The sequence below is a fragment of the Triturus cristatus genome, chromosome 9, assembly GCF_964204655.1.
Source record: "Triturus cristatus chromosome 9, aTriCri1.1, whole genome shotgun sequence".
In the NCBI taxonomy this organism is placed as follows: Eukaryota; Metazoa; Chordata; class Amphibia; order Caudata; family Salamandridae; genus Triturus; species Triturus cristatus.
The window spans coordinates 902,922,362-902,936,139 of NC_140592.1; the positions used below are offsets into that span (position 1 = coordinate 902,922,362).

Sequence of the window (13,778 nt, forward strand, 5' to 3'; positions counted from 1 at the left end):
GGATGGCCGTCTTCAGCAAGTTTGGATACCACCGGTGGCCTCCTCGCCTAGACAGGTTGGCACGGGGGTCCCCCAGGGTTCCTCCCTTAGCCCCCTCCTGTTTAATATCTACCTCACGCCTCTGGTTTACCTAGCGGAGGGGTTGGGGGCTAAGGTTATTGCTTATGCCGATGACACTCAACTTCTGTTCACTTGGGATAAGCAGGGATCCTCGGTGGCCCTTGTGCAGAGTTGTCTCTCCTCGGTTTTTGCTTGGATGGCTTCTGCTCATTTAAAATGCAACGAGGATAAATCGGAGGTTTTGATGTTTGGTAATTTCCCCTCAGGGTTTAGAGAGTTAATTTGGCCTCCCGAGTTCCCACCTCCGGCTTCTAGCAGCCAGACCGTGAAGAATCTGGGAGTTTATTTCGACTGTAATCTCTCCTTCTCTAGTCAGGTCAAACGCTTGTCAGGTTGCTGTTTTGGCCTACTCAGAGTGTTGAGAAGATTTTTGCCGCTGCTTCCGCAAGCGGCCAGGGAATCGGTGGTTCGGGCACTTATTCTGTCCCGTTTAGACTACGCTAATGCCCTCTATGCTGGGATTCCAGCCTATGCCCTTAACAAGCTGCAAGTGACCCAGAATGCGGCTGTTCGCTTGCTGGGTGTGCTGGGTCCTAGGCAGAACGTTCATGGCTATCGTCGTTCCCTCCATTGGCTTCCAGTGAAAGCTCGTGTTGCCTTTAAAACCCTCACCATAGCCCATCGTGCGCTGCATGGACAAGGTCCTGGTTACCTACAGAAACGCTTCTCGTTCTACGTGCCGGGTCGCTCTTTGAGGTCCTCGGCACTTAGGCTAATGAAGATTCCTGTCTTTCAGCGGCACCGGTTAGGCGGCGCCTCTCTGGTCGTGGCTGCTGGCCGCGCTTGGAACACGCTCCCCCTATCACTACGTTCTATTGAAGATCTGGTGGTCTTTAAAAAACGGTTAAAAACGTATCTCTTCTCTTAATTCCCTCTTTTCTTTTGGTTCTTCCTTGACCGCGCCGGGACACTCTTTGAGTATCTGTGCGCGTAATAAATGTACATAACATAACATAACATAACATACCATAACATTACTTCTATGATACAGCTCATAGTGCTTTGCATGTCAAACATATAACAATTATAATGCTGAGGAATTACTCATGAGACTTTAAATCAGGAAGGGTCTTGTATAACGTATCATAGTTTTTTCTTATAATACTTCACAATCCTCTTTAAATCAACAAGGGTCTAGTATGAAGGTCACAGCAGTAAAAAATCATGTGAGATGCTAAATCGACATCTCAATACTAAAAGAAATATCACCATATGAGAGTAACAGAACGTGAGGAATGTGTTATTAAGAATATGCAAAATGCTCTAATAAATGTTGCAGCTTACCACCCGGAGCTAGGCCTGCGCTGACGTTGCTTTGCAGAGAATAGTGATGAAGATGGCCCAAGGGAAAGAAATTCCCACCGGGATCGCTGAATTGCTGCGGGAGCCGGATGAATGAAAAACCCTGCGGGAGTCGGCAAGGAAGCTGACCAGAAAACAAAGACCCAGGAGGAAGGGACACAAAGAATCGCCAAGGTAAGATGAAAACAAGAAGAAACTCACCAGCTGTACCAAAAACTCACCAGCTGCACCAAAAACTCACCAGCTGCACCAAAGCAAGGAACTCCAACTGAATAGTGAGCAACAGTTGCTGGGTGGGGCTGCCTATATCGAGGAAGGCCACACCCAGGGCCACACCCAAGAAATCTGGCTCCAAGGAAGGCCACGCCCAGGCACACACCGAAGAGGGCTGCCTCCAAGGAAGGCCATGCCCAGGGACACACCCAAGAGACCATGCAGTGTAAAGCTGCAAACGGAAGGAAAAAGACACAGAAATAAACACACAGCCAATGATACAAAGATCTGAGAGGCAATAAAGATGATATATAGCTCAATAAAGGCAAAATTGCCAAACAAAGCAGATGAAGCGAGAGGTATTTGATAATTATGTTCTTTATTTCATGTTCCGTGAAGAATTGTACATACAGCCAGCGCGTTTTGCCCGTATGTGGGCTTCTTCGGGCATCCAATAAGACAAGCTTCTCGGTTTCAAGGCTGTTCCCAGTGTGTTTCTCCTCTTAGAGGCAAAAAGCTGTATTTATAAGAGATGTTCCGTACACAAGAGTACACACAGCCATAGGAGCCCTAATAATACGATCTAGAACAACACAACCGCCAATGGGCAGAAGTGGTAGAATGCAGTTTACCACAACGTATTTTTGTGTAAGGGAGGCAAACAACACCTTTCTTGGGGGTGTGCATTGTGGTTGGGGCGGGCCCTAAAACGCGCGTCGCCATAGCGTTGACAAATGGCTATGAAAGTGCCTCTGATTACCACATACAATGAGTTCCACAACAAGGCAATGGGGTGTTTGGGATGTCATTTATTTGGAGAAAATGATCAATCGCCTCCTCTAATTTGTTTGTGGGGTCATACGCTATAAGTTTGACATTGAGACACCATGCTCAAAGGGCAGGTGGCTGGCCCTGGAAGGACATAATGACTGTGGAGTAATTGGAGAGCACTGCCACACTGATCTAAGTCTGAGTTTTGGCCACTATGACGCGGTGTGATATAAGAAAACAGTCAAGCCGGGCATATGTCTGGTGGGACGCAGGAAAGAAAATGAAATCCCTATCGTTGGGGTGTTGGTATCTCCATGCCACTACCAGTCCCACCGCCTTAATCCAGTGCAGCCCTGTTGCTGTGAAGGCTCCAGTCTGACCTGTCCTTTGAGCTGACCTATCTAGGTCCATGTGGGGAACAAGGTTGATGTTCCCACCTATCACAAAGTCTACATTGGTGAATGAGGGTACAAGGCCTAGCACATGGAGTATGAACTGTTCATGATGGTCAGTAGGGATGTACAGTGTGGCTAGTGTGAAAGCATAGGAGTATAGGGAAATGTGCAGTGATTCAAGTCCTTTCGGCAATTCTGCTTGTGTTCATTTAACCTGACCCTGGAAATTGGTAGCTAAAAAGATGGGGCTTCTTGCCTGGCCCCAAGGAGAAATATTGTTTATTGAACCAGCAAGACTTGAGACATCAATAGTCCTACTTCACAAGGTGGGTCTCTTTTAAGAGACAATTGTCACAGTCAGAGTCTTTGAGCATGAATAAGAGCACCAAACATTTTACAGGAGAATTCAGGTCTCGGACGTAAGGCTCAATATTTTAACTATTTATGAGATGAGGTGCACCAAACGCCAGCTGTGTAGAAAAGGGAGAGATGGTGGCCCTCTACCCAGTGCTCCCTGGTTAGTCCTAGTGGTGCAGAATGTATCCCAAGGACTGATTGCGGGTGAAAGTGGTGAAACATCCGGGAAAGGAACAAATAAGTCAGTTTCTTCCTCCATGGAAGTCACACAGACCAGTAGTATGGGGTCTGTTGCTAAGGGCATGGAAGAAGGGTGGGAATGGTAGACATGATAGCAGCTCCACCACCTCGCCATTGTCTCAAGTAACAAAGTGGCCATGTCCCAAAACCATTGCAGCCAACCGCTGTTATGGTTCTAGTGAGATACCCGTCTCTCTGGGCGTTGCGAACAGTAGGAATGGGGGCGGTCCCCAGGTGTGACAGCCAGTGGAAGAGGGAATCAAGTGGGAGAGGAATAAATAACTTAGCTACTTGCTCCATAGAAGTCATTCGGACCAGCAGTATGGGGTCTGTGGCTACAGGCATGGTAGAAGGGAGGGAATGTTGGATCTACGAGGCACCTGGGGGTGGTGGACTGTAGGAATGAGGGGAGTAATGGGGTCCCAGAAAAGCGGCTATATTCAGTCTGAGTCCTGAGCCAGGTTTGTACTGTGCTGATGTTGGTTTTCATCCGTCATCAGTTTGCGTGCATTTCTCCTGAAGGTGCAGCATCCTCGGGGGTTCGTGATGATGGAACACGTCTACAGCCAGGTCACTCAGTCCCAGAATGTCTGTGGACTCGTCTACTGCGCGATACATATGGGTTTCAGTCTTCTACACAAAGATCAGGCGGGACTGATGCCCCCATTTATATTTAGTGCCATGTTAACAAAGGATGGTGATGGCGGGTTTGACTGAACGACCCTGTTGGAGCTTGATAGGAGATAAGTTCGGATGGGGCAAAGCCGAACCGGCCAAGATGGCAGACGTGTTGATTTGAGGATCTATATCAACGACTGACAATTGTAAGCCATCTGAAGCGGGAGGGCGTTCCTGACCGATAGGCGGTATGCTGAAAACCAGTAAAAGCAGCAGCGGAGCCTCCACAAGCTTCAAAAACAAGAAGACTCGCATCCCGAGGCAGCAGTGGGATCACTTGTGGCCGCACCAAATATGGTGGCGCCCAGCACCTAACAAAGGAGACGATGAAGGGACTAGCCTCTGAACCTCCTCCAGCTGAAGACAACTCAACAGAGGGAGCAAAACAGAACCAGAGCCACCTCGGGGGGCCGGAACGACCCCCGAAGAGGTGCATCGCAACAGGAAGAAAAGAACACCCGGGGACGGGTGGCAAAAGCTCACCGGATCGTAAAATCAGGCGCGCAATCCAGAGTTCGTCCAGCCGACTGTGGAGGGGCAGAGGAAAAGTGGGGACATTCAAGAGTAGACCATTACCCAGGCCAGGCGGCAAATTGCTACTGGGTGGCAGACACAGGAGTACCGGCCTGGGAACAACCTCCAGACCCCCTCCCCCCCCGGTGGCCGTGTCTCCACTTACCCAGGGAAGCGGAAGTTGACCCGCGGTGCCTAGCCACGGGAGGGGCCCGATGGGAGGCAGTTAAGGGAGTGCCGGGTTCCCCCCAGACCGGCGGCTTGGCACCCAAACTGATGGGCCGGAGCCCGACACCGTTTCACCCAGAAGCCAGCACCCAAGTCACAGGGAAGGAAGAAAACGGCCCTGCTGCGGTCAGCAGGCAATCACATCAGAAGGAGGAGGCCAGTAGCACAGTACAGGCCAGGCAGCTGAAGCAGACGTTTGACAGGCAGAAATGAGCATAGTCTGCAGACTGCCCAATTGTGAGGGAGAAGCCCGGTCCAACAAACCTCTACACCCACAACAGCTACTGTGGACCGTAGGAAGTGAAAGGTAGTGGAAGCCAGGGCCCATATTAACTGCCCAGAGGCCAGATTCTGGACACCACGAAAGGGGCTCCTCCCATCCAGGGAAACAAGGAAGGGAATCCCCACAACGAAGAGACCCAGGAATCCCCACGAACCGGGGGTTTGGCACCCGATCTCGGAGCGCTGCGAGAGGGATAAGGACACCTCGAGCTCCCCCCCAACAGATTACAATGGGGGAGTGAGGGGAGACACAGCCCCCAGAAGGAGGCGGTCGAGACCCTTGCAAAGGCTCGAGTGGGCCCAAGTGACCAGACGAGGTAAAACAAAGCTGACGAACACGCCCAATCACAACGGCGAGAACCAAGCTAATCAGCGGCTGGACCCGACCCACAAACAAGCAGAGATGGCACACTGATGAATACAGGCCCCAGCTAGGCCCGCAGGACACAAGGGTTCGCTCTCCTGTAATGGAATCTATAAGGAAGTTGGCACGGAAACTGCAAAGTACAAAGACAGAGTTTATTAACCCTTAAGGGTGGTCCTACAATCCATACAATACCCTTCAGTATTGCATAGAGTAGCACAAAGAACTTGCGTACACGGTCCCCTTTTATACACAACAGAGGGGTTCATAAGTGGGAGGATACAACATGAGGCGAAGAATGTTACCTTTTATGGACATTTTCGATACAAGATCAATACGTGGGCGGAGCTGACATACTCCTTGAGCCCGCGAAAACATGGTCAAGCAAGGACTAACTGATAACAGCTGTGGTCAAGTCTGGGCATGCGCCAGGCGGACAAAGGAACTATTTATAGACTGTTACTAGGCAGATTACAAGAGCAACTAACACGGAGATAGGACTCTTCTCGTGTTGAGCACGTGGAGACATGACAATACAAAATGGAGTCCAAACTTCAGTCAACATAACGAAAGAGACATGTGTAAGAAAGGAGAATTCATGTCTTTAGTAAATGCTTAATCACATCGTGGTTTCAATTTACAACAGACGACCCTTTCAGCATTTACTGAAGACATCCCGTTTGTTAGGATAATCATCGTATATGTCAATTGTCATCATTTCTTCTACTTCTTTAGCTAAACGTTTCTGATAAGTGACATTTGCAACAGCTTTCTTATCAGGGATACAGAATGATACACATAAGGAACAGAGCAAAGGACCACATTGGACACAGATGCAACAAGAAAACAGAACTGCTACAATTATACAGAGACCAGTTAAAACCTTCCAACCCCAAGCAGTGATCAATGCCCAAAACCATCCAGAAAAGGACCAAGTGCCGTTTTCTGTATGGATTTCAGCTGCAATTTTATGCAACCTGTTGATTGCATTATAGACTGACGGTGGGTGGTCAGGAATAAACACACAGCAACTACTTCCGATAATTTTACAAGCTCCACCTCGATCAGCTAACATAACATCTAACACCATACGATTCTGCAATGCAACAATTCTGGTAATCTGCAATTCTTCCGTAAGATTCCCAAGAGCAGCAGCGGTTTGGTTTGTCACAGCCTCTACCACTCTTGTTAATCTTCGAACTTTCCTACTATTTAGGACAGCTCCAACGAAGAAAAACAATCCTAAATTAAAATCAATGTACTGTTGCAGACTGGTGTCAGTCTGATCCACATCATCAATTGATAGAGTACGTTTATACCTATTTACAGTCACATTATTTAACAACTTCAAATCCTTGTGATAGGATGCAGGTGCCAAAAATACAGGAGGCAACAGAAATGCTACATAACATACTCCGGACCAACCGGCTGGCAGACGGTAATAACCTTTATTTCCGCATACGAAGTATGTATTATGGGATGCTAAGAAGGTACTGTTATTCAACCCGTCGATGTTTAATATGGTAATACAATCGCTAACACCAACAGGAATATAACCCACACTTTGGACACACAGGTCCGCTTGAGCTTGTGCCACTTGAATCACAAATTTGTCTTTTCCCACAGTGTCTCTGGTGTTCGTGAAAACATAAGGAATCGATTCATTGTCCGGTCGATACTCTTCCCATTCCCAAATTGTCCCATTCGCTTGCGGATATCCATCTTTATCCTGATGACATTCTTTATTGAGTCTGAAGAGTAATCGTCCCACTGTGGGTTTCCGAGTGGCAAAAAGCAAAGTGTACCACGCTCTACAAGAGCCATTATGAGAGAAAGGAAGAGGTATGAATGGCGTCCCTCCTTTCTTCTGGTGAGCTGGCATCATACCACATATCCAACAGTTCGTAGCATTCGTGGCAACGTGGGTATGATGCAACATCTGGATGAAAGTGTTATTCAAATAAGACTGACGATGCTTCAATTCTTGATACGGAAGGGTATAGAAGTAGTGCTCCTCAGGCACTGGAGTGGTCAACACAAGTAACTCTCGAGCAGGAGTCACATCCTCCACAAACCATGTGGTTATCCCAACAATAGCTACTGTGAGCATAAAACCTGTTGCACAAAGGATCTTCTTTTTCTCCATGTCGGAATAGAGAATCAATATCTTCCTGAAACTAAAAGGTTTGTCAGAACTCTTCCCCTTAGGCAGCGGTCGATTTCTTCACCAATGGGCCAAGACGGGTGTCGCTACACTAATGCAGGGCTGATCCCCCCCCCCCCTTGCCTCATTGGCTCTCCGTTTCACTAACCCAAGGGCCGTTCTGACAACATGTCCCGATACTGAAGGATTCACTTTCTTGGCCTCAGATGATATCGCTTCTCTCCAGGAGTCGCGTGGTCCAGAAAGAGCTCCTCAGCGCCGTTCGATTCCACAGCACGGCCTTTCTCTGTGGTCAGAATCTCTCGTTGATCGGTCAATACAGCAGGCTCCACCAATCCGGGCGGTACTTTGCGGCAGTGCAGGGAATGGATCCAATTCTTTCTGTTGGAAACTCGCACAGCCGTCCTCGTTGCCAGTAAGACTTGCTCAGGACCAACCCATCTCGGCTCCAGGCTGTTCGTCCTGTCAAAGATTTTCACCATGACATAGTCTCCAGGCCGGAGACTATGTCCTTCGCCGGTGGACCGATCAGGGAGCGCCTCCCGGACCTGTTGATGAATAGAAACCAAGTTATCCGTTAACTGTGCCAGATAATCATTCATCATTACACAAGGTACATCATACACAGTCTTAGGTTTTGGTGGACCCCAAATATTCATTGGACGTCCAAAGACAATCTCGTACGGTGTAAGACCGATTCGAGAGTGCGGTACCGACCTAATTGACAACAACGCCAGCGGTAAAGCATCTGGCCAAGTCAAAGACGTCGAAGCTTGGATTTTAGCGATCTTGAGTTTCAGTGTACCATTATACTTCTCGACTAGTCCTGCAGATTGAGGGTGGAATACTGCGTGGAACTTCTGGGTGATGCCCAGACCCTTCAAAACATACTTTATAACATCCGCTATAAAGTGGGGTCCGTTATCACTCCACAGAAGTCTACAAACGCCATATCGAGGGAAGAACTCCTTCAACAGCATCTTGGCGGTAGTCATTGCAGTATTGTCCTTCGTAGGGTATGCCTCAACCCATTTGCTAAAGGCACACACCACTACTAGAACATACTTCAAATTGTTACAGCGCTCAAGCTGGATGTAATCCATCTGCAAAACCTCAAAGGGTGCAGTAGGTGTTACAAATCCTCCTGCTGGAGTTCGAGTACCCTTTCCTGGGTTGTACCTCAGGCAGATCATACAGGTCTGCACCACCCTCTTTGCCGTGCTAGCAATCTCTGGAGGCTCCCAGACTTGGGTAAGCAATTTTACAATTGCGGAAGCTCCAACATGTGCTAGCCCATGTGCCATCTGAACCATAGGTTGTACAAAGGCCGTGGGTAATTTCCATCTATCCATCTGCTTATTTCTCCAGCAACCCTCATCATCCAATTCTCCCTCACTGGACCATTGCTCCCGTTCTTTGTCAGAAGCGGTCCTCTGTATTTCTCGCACTTCTTCCTTCGCATCATGCCATCTTTCTACTTGTGACTTCACTACATACATAGCAGTAGCACCGGGCTGCATCGCAGTCTCCCGTGCCACCCGGTCTGCTAACGCATTCCCTTCTCCAACTTTATCGACTACTTTCCTATGGGCGCTACATTTAACGATGGCAATTTTCTTCGGATATGTCAATGCAGTTAAAAGATTATGGACTAACTCCCCATGCATTATTTGTACTCCATGTGACGTTAAAAAACCTCTCTCCTTCCAGAGCAGGCCGAAATCGTGCGCTACTCCGAAGGCATAGCGGCTATCTGTATAAACATTCACACACAATCCTGTACTGAGCTCACATGCTCGTGTTAATGCTATCAGTTCCGCTGCTTGAGCTGATTTCTGTGGTATGCGTGCTGTCTCCACTATTGTTTGCAATGTGGTAATTGCATACGCTGCTGAAGTCGTACCATCTGGTAGCTTCAGGCATGACCCGTCCACCCACAGTTCTCCATCTACGTCTGAAAAGGGCGTATCCTGGAGATCAATACGACCCTTTGTTTGTTCCTCAGTCACAAGGATACAATCATGTGCTTTCCGTGCCTCAGACCGAGTCTCGGGGTATGGCAACAATGTGGCCGGATTTAACGTCACGCACCTTTTTAACGTAATATGAGGAGCCAAAAGCGTCAACTCATATCCCGTTAAACGGGCACTGGTCAAATGCTGCGTCTTTGTCTGATTAAGCAAGGCGTCAACAGCATGGGGGACTAATACCAACAGCTTATGAGATAACACAATTCCCTCGCTTTGGCGTATTGACACAGCTGTTGCCGCAACCGAGCGAAAACAACCAGGCAATGCTCGGGCAACAGGATCAAGTACAGCCGAAAAATATGCACAAGGGCGCTGCTTGTCGCCGTGCATCTGCACTAAAACTGATAATGCACATCCATCTTTCTCATGCACATACAGCGAAAAAGGTTTGGTATAATCAGGAGTCCCTAACACTGGTGCTGAACAGAGAGCCTGTCGCAGTTTCTGAAAGGCAGTGTCACACTCATTCGTCCAAGGAAGCGGGATAGGTGTGTCTTTTGTCAAAAGGGCTAACAATGGCTTAGCTATGTGTGAAAACCCTAGTATCCATTGCCTACAAAAGGAAACGAGACCCAAAAATGCACGCACGTCCTTCTGCGTGGACGGCGTCGGCGTGTCCAGAATCACTTGGACACGATCTGGTGTGAGTGCACGCCCCTCCTTAGACAAAAGGTGACCCAGATAAGTCACCTTTGGTCTACAGAATTGCAACTTTTTCCGAGAGACTTTATGATTGTGGGATGCCAAAAAGGAAAGCAAGGACAACGTACTCCTCTCGCACAACTCCGAAGTGTCGGCCGCCAACAAGATGTCATCGACATATTGAATGAGGGCGACACCCTCAGGCAGAACAAAGGAGTCCAATTGTCTTTTCAAAGCTTGACTGTAAATGCTAGGGCTTTCTGTGTAGCCCTGAGGTATTCTACAAAATCGGTAAGACCTATTATTTAGAGTGAAACCAAAAAGGTATCGACTATCGGGATGAATGGGAATTGAAAAGAAGGCATTTTTCAAATCAATAACTGAAAACGTGGTCGCCGTAGGCGGGACCAAAGTAACAAACGTCGTGATATCAGAGACCACTGGGTACTGGGGTATCACGATCTTGTTCACTTCTCTCAAATCAATGATAAACCGATAGACTTTGGCATCCGTATCCTTTTTCAAAATGGGTAGAATCGGGCTATTACAAACGTTATAGGGAACTTCTTCCACTACTCCCACCTTAATCAAATCCTGCACAATCTGTATAAGAGCCTCTTCCCCCTCCTGCGAAATACGATACTGTGGAAGGCGTGGTAACACCGCCCCCTCCTGGACACTAATGTGAACAGGCGGAATCACCATCTGTCCCACATCAGTATCCGAGGTGGCCCACAGAGCACAAGGGAGGGTAGCTAACACAGCATCTTCTGTAACCACACACATCCGTTCAGACAGGGGGTAATTGTCATTCAATATCACCCGCACTCCAGCAGGGGAACAGCGGATCGTAGCTCTGAAGTGCTTCAGCATATCAAGGCCCATAATATTGTCCGGCGTGTTCGGGGCAAGCAAAAACGGACAGGGTGCAGAAAAGGAATCAACCTGAAATGTGAGGGGCCGCGAAAGAGGGCTTCGGGAGAGTGTACCATCAAACCCTACCGATGTAACCATTAAGCCAGATGGGGGAGCCCTCGGAACCAATTGCTTAGACAGCGCACTACGAGTCGCTCCTGTATCCACTAGGAACTGATCAGTAGAACCCAAAACCTCAGCCGATACGTAAGGACCCTTCTGATCGACCGGCACCTCAACTGATTCTAACCCCCATCCAACGCATTCCTATGCATGCTGAGAATCATGGTACCCAGAACGGTCAATCCCCGACACTTGATACTGGTTCTGTCGATCGAAAACATTAGGCCTATCTCGTTGCTGCCCGGCAGGGTCAAAACGAGCGTGATCGTTAGAATTCCCTCTAAAATTCGAGAAACCCCCTCTACCCCTCGGGCCACCCTGATTGTGTCCCTGACGCGAAGCATGCAACGCTGGGCAATCTCTGGCCCAGTGTCCCGATTGCTTACAATACGCACATTGATTCCTGTTCAGATCAGATCGGCCCGAGGGAGGACCATAAAATCCTCCCCTACCTCTATTTACACCCCGTCGGGGCGGACCATATACTTGTGCTAACATCACCTTCGTTTTTAAATCCTTCGATTTCTTCTCCTCCTGCCCCTTCGCTTCTTGCTCCTGGCGCTCATAGTACTGAGCTATAGTCAGGAGGGCTGTCTGGGTCGCAGTGGACCAAGAACTTTCACTCGCTTTTAGGCGGGCTGCGATCGCCGGTAATAAATTCGCCACATATTTATCAGCAAAAAGGTGTCGACCCGTGTCATCCGTAAGTGACTGACCACTAAAATCATGAAACGTCTCCTCAAAGCGCGTAAAGAAATCTGCAACTGATTCATCGACTTTCTGCTTGCACGAGGCTAGCATATTCCAGTCAATCTTTTTAGGGGGAATAATTGTCTTCAACTTAGTCAGAATAGCAGCAGGGAGATCTAAGATAATCTGAGGTGGTTTCTGCGCGGGCTTTCTCTCCCTATCCTCATCCTCAAGCTCAGACCATCGAGCCTTAAAAGCGGCAGCATCATCCACCTTCCGCACAGATCGCCACATATCTGGTGGTAAAATAAGCCCAAAGAACAAATCTATATCTGCTAAGGTCATAGTACAAGAATTCAAGGCCCCCTCGACTTCTTCGTAAAAGGCCGCTGGATTCTTGCGGGGATCAGGCAACGCATTCTTTAATGCCATGACGTCAGCCCTGTGCCAGGGAGTATAAACCCAATTATACACAAAATATCCCTTAGCATCGGCGGAGGTAATATCCGAGCTAGTCCCCGTTCCTTTAGGAGGAACATACAAAGGCGCCGCCTCTCGCATTGGTTTAGCATGCACTAGATCGCTCTTATCTGATTGAGAGGTGGATGAATGGCCGTATCCGGTACGCGAATCCGACCGCTTCTCCTCCTCGAGTTGCTGGCGTGCTTTCTCTTTAAGGTCTTTCGCCGCATCCCGCAACGCAAACAGTCGCCGAACCGCCTCCGGCGCCTTAGAGGGAGAGAAAACACCATTACGCAATGCTTTAGCATCCAATACCACATCGTCAGGTTCAAAGACACTGGAATATTTCCGGAAAGCAGCAATCACTTCCTCAGAAAAGTGGCCCAAAAAATACAACCTTTCTCTATCCTGCCACAACTCCCAAGAATCCAACAACTCAGCAAGGGATAACTTGCCCTTAAATGCACGATAGGAAACTTGCCGAAGCTCACCCATTCGCTCAGCCGATAACATGGACCGCGTGTCTACCTTACCCGAACCCGATCCAGAATCTTGTGGCCTCGGGGCAGACGCGCCGACATAAGGAGGCGGAGAACGATCTAATAAATAAAAATCATCGTCATGATTATTAAGGACAGGATAGAGTGACTGACGAACAGCATATTGACCCGAGACTTGTAACCTACGCTCTTTCTCTTGCCTCTCCGTCTGTTCTCTTTCCTCCCGACGCTTTGCTTCCTGCGCTCTCACATGATCATTCTTTCGTTGCTCTTTATCAAACAGCGCTTTCTCACGTTTCTCTCGCTCACGCACTTCCTTCACCCATAATCGCACACATTCAAACATGTCTTGACGAGCACGCCGTTTACACATACACTGTTCCACATACTCAATCTTACGCATATCAAACGACCCATACAATGGCCACCGTAACTCAGGATCCTTTCTGGTATATTTCCTCCATACTGTGCTGTACATTATGGAGGAAAGACCATGCTTCACATACATATCCCTATTAGGAGTCCCCTCAGGGGGGGCTGGAGCAGATTCCTCGAGGTTTAACCGGTTTCCAAAGCAGCAGCACCACTTACGGAGCGCGCTAAAAGCAGGCATGCTCAAAAAATAATGCAGAATATGCAGTATTATCAAAAAAAATGGCACTTAAACGTTGTGCCGTTCAAAGTTACACAGTTCCGGAGAAATATCTCCACATTACCTGCCTATATGTGTTGCAACGCATATATTCTCACAATAATCAATACAAGATATGACCGGTCATCACAAATCAA

The 13,778-nt window shown here is 48.3% G+C and overlaps 1 long non-coding RNA gene across 1 annotated transcript in view; it reads right to left on the reverse strand.

Moving 5' to 3' along the window:
• Positions 1-1,410: 1,410 nt before the first annotated feature.
• The window catches only part of LOC146799035 (uncharacterized), a 57,353-nt gene continuing 44,985 nt past the window's right edge, over positions 1,411-13,778 (reverse strand). Inside the window, exons 2-3 of the long non-coding RNA XR_014969231.1 lie at positions 1,664-1,867; positions 1,411-1,546 (exon numbers count right to left, since the gene is read on the reverse strand). This is a non-coding gene — a long non-coding RNA (uncharacterized LOC146799035). The remainder of the gene's footprint in view (positions 1,547-1,663; positions 1,868-13,778) is intronic.